General features: G+C 44.2%; 1 long non-coding RNA gene across 1 annotated transcript in view; it reads left to right on the top strand.

Annotated features, from left to right (window-relative positions):
• The window catches only part of LOC109304598, a 589090-nt gene that overhangs the window by 493479 nt on the left and 91953 nt on the right, over positions 1-3658 (top strand). The gene's annotated exons all lie outside the window — the stretch shown is intronic.

Raw genomic sequence — 3658 nt, 5'->3', positions numbered from 1 at the left:
TTGTCCACATCCCTCTTGAAATGGGGCGCACAGAACTGGACACAATACTCCAGCTGTGGCCTGACCAGTGTCGCGTAGAGGGGGAGGATCACCTCCTTGGCTCTACTCGAGATGCACCTGTGGATGCACGATAAGGATTATGAGGCCTAATCATTTGAAACCGTGTGTTCATATCTGACACAGATCCATAATGGCCTAAAAAATCATTACTGCCTAACATCTTCTGGGTGGCCTTGTGATATGATGCAGTGTGTCTGATGCCCAGTTGCTAGTAGGTAGATATCCATATCACACAAGATCCACCTAGTACCAGCTGGCCTCCTACATCCGCCAGTTGCACCAGTAAGAACAGGCTTTGAATGTTCACTGACCAGACTGAACTACCTACTTCTTGTACAAATGGCTCCTGGATGTAAAGGTGGGAACTTGTTGGCAGGAGAGGTGTATAGGGAAGTCTGCATGGCCCTTGCCTGAGCTATAAGTGTTTTATGGTCAACTAAGGCCATGGATTTCCATACCTCTCAGGCCAGCAGTTCTTACCAGCACTGAATTTACTTTGAAAGTATGCAGAGAGAAAGTATTTCATAACTCTCAGCATGTACAATGTTGAATATACATCCATTTAGTTTCTACTTTCGTATCGTAATAATATAAACAGGAAAACTACATTTTGAATTCATTAAGTTCTTCCTCCGCTGTTTATAAAAGATAAAAACTGCTCTCTCTTTCTCTCTCCTTTTTTTTTTTTAAAAAGGATTGATTGGTGTCATGTACATATTCGTTCACTTCTGTTTATGCAAGATAATAAGAGTATTAACATGGAGGTGGAATAATGGTGTTTATAATTCCATCACCACTGTTTATATAAGATAAAAACAGTTAAAAAAAAAAAAACAGAAAAAAGGAAAATAGTTTGAGAACATTTGCTGTTATGTACATACATTATTCTTTTTTCCACTTGTGTTTATAAAGAAAGTGAAAAAAGCGTAACAAGTTGAAGAAGAGTCAATGCTGTTTATAACATCCTTGCTGCTGTTTACCTAAGATAAATTAGTTTAGAGACAGTGTAACATGTGGCTTGGAAGAGGGGAAGAGGAGTAACACAGGGGTGTCTAGGGTCATGCTTCATACTCTCAAAGTGTTATAATCCTTTCATTTTTTAGGGAATGTGGAGGGTGTATGTCAAATCATTGCAGCAAAGAGATGGCGGCATGGTCTGTAACGCAGAGAGCATTTGGTAATGTCATACCAGCTAATGAAATGTTCGCTGCCCCAGGGGATCCTAACACATCTTCAAGGAAGCGGGCAGTGAGAAAAGGAAATAGGCTATGATAGTTTAAAAAGGTCTCATGAACATCAAAGTCCTGGTATCAGGGAGTCCGTGGACTTGATCCAGTAATAGTTTGCTTCTCTTTTGTTCTGCAGCTTTGAAGGCTAATCCTGATTCCTTAGGGGAGAAGGGCTTGTGTATCCTGCTTCTGTTTTCTGGAATGGCATCTTTGATGCTAGGTTCTCTTCTCAATCCAGCCTAGGAATTTTGATTCTGCTCAACCCATTTCCCATCCACAGCAGATCAGTTAGGCTGGCATGCATGAATGATATCTTGGGATGAATAAAGATGTGTTCTTTCTTGGTGCCAGCCAGAGGTACCATGTATGCCTAGTAGAAGAAATGTATGGACATTTTCTTCTGCCTCCCCTGCATTCCCCAAAAACTCCTTGAGCATTTGCTTGCTGCTGCACATGAATTTGTTTCAGCTGTACTCAGTCCTTTTTGTGTTTGCTTTGCTCAAATTTTCAAGCAAGTGAGCTTTTCTCTGGTGAATGGCAAGAATATGCCTTGAAATACCTGCTCAGATATTGTCCAGTGGTCAGATATCCCCCTATGCACATATTTGTTCTGTAAGTGGTGTGTTTCGTACAGGGTAGGACACTGCCAGGCACAGGGCTCCCCCAACCCTCTTTCTGAGCACTGGTAAAGAAATAAATTAGTCAAGGTACATTGTGCATATGCATTCAGTTGTTTACTGTGTACATGGTGGCTCTGTTCGTAGCCCATCACTTAGATAGTATCAGTGCAGAGGCATAGCATGCTCATAAAATGCCTAGGGATGACCTCTTTCACCCTTCCCCACAAAGCAGCACCGAACAGCAGGCACAGGCAGTGTGTGTCATGGAGTGCAAGACATTCTGGGAATTGTAGTTCGCTAGACTGGTAATGGAGTTTGCTGCTATCTGGGGGAACTTTCAGTCCATTCTTTTGCTGCCAAAGACCAAGTCAGGAAGGCAAAAAATTGCTGATCTCATCAGCAAAAAATGGGGTCCGTTCTGCCCCCAGCACTAGCAAACTCCACTGCTGCTCTGTGATTCCCAGAACACCTTGCGCTCTGCGGCATGCATTGCCAGTGCTTCTGCAGTGAGCAACTGGGAAGTGCAAGCAAAGCGGGGAATGGAAAAGAGAGACACCCTGCCCCCAATCCTCTTTCCCCTTACATGGTGCCCATGGCACATGCCTCACTCATCCGCTCCACGTTATATTACTGTATCAGTATATCTAGGATTAATACATCAGGAAGGCTTGCATGGCCCAAAAAGGTCTAAAATTTTCAACAATTCCCCCATACAGCTTATCAGTTCCCTACCCCTGCGATAGTCAAAATCCTGGTAGCTTCTTCAGGTCTTCCTCTTGTCTAATCTAAAATCAACAAAGCATTTAAATCACATGATTAAATCTGTCCCCACCAAGCAAAGCACTTAACTGTACGCAAAATTTCAAGCACATGCTTATGTTCATTTCTATTAAGCAAAGCATTTAATTATGTGTTTTATTTTATGCACCTGCTTGAGTCCCGCTGAAATCAATGGGCCACAACCCAAGGAAGGAAAGCACATATTCAAGTGTTTTTGCCTTGGCTTGGAATGTGTAAGAGTTTTACTATTATCCAGTCAGAATACAGACCCAATACCATGTGATTTACATGCAATACATTGCAGTGATTCATCCAAACTAACCAATGCAGAGTTCTGAGTATTAAGTGATTGAAACAAATCCTTCGTGCTCAGAGCATAGCATTGCCGAAAGAACCTCAGCCCAGGTACACTGAAGGAAAGTGCAATCTGCTCACAGATCATTCACAGTGAAGGAGCTAAATGAAGGGCAGTGGGGTTCCGCAGGGCTCGGTCGTCGGGCCCGCACTGTTCAACATCTTCATCAGTGATTTGGATGAGGGGGTGAAAAGCACCCTGTTCAAATTTGCTGATGACACTAAGATGTGGGGGGACGTGGGCACACTAGAAGGAAGAAGCAGGCTACAATCAGACCTAGACAGGTTACAAGGGTGGGCGGATGAGAATAGGACGGGTTTCAACACGGACAAGTGCAAGGTGATGCACCTGGGGAGGAACAACTGGCACCATACCTACAGGTTAGGGAACTCCCCTCTTGTCAGCACGGAGGTGGAAAAGGATCTTGGAGTCATCATTGACTCCAAGATGAACATGGGTCAGCAGTGTGGGGAGGCAGTTAGGAAGGCCAACCGCACCTTGTCGTGCATCCACAGATGCATCTCGAGCAGGTCCAGAGAGGTGATCCTCCCCCTCTACGCGACACTGGTCAGGCCGCAGTTGGAGTACTGCGTCCAGTTCTGGGCGCCGCACTT

The sequence above is a fragment of the Gavialis gangeticus genome, unplaced genomic scaffold (assembly GCF_001723915.1).
Source record: "Gavialis gangeticus isolate Ggan-Ray unplaced genomic scaffold, GavGan_comp1, whole genome shotgun sequence".
Lineage (NCBI taxonomy): Eukaryota > Metazoa > Chordata > Crocodylia > Gavialidae > Gavialis > Gavialis gangeticus.
This window is presented reverse-complemented; position numbering and strand designations above follow the sequence as displayed.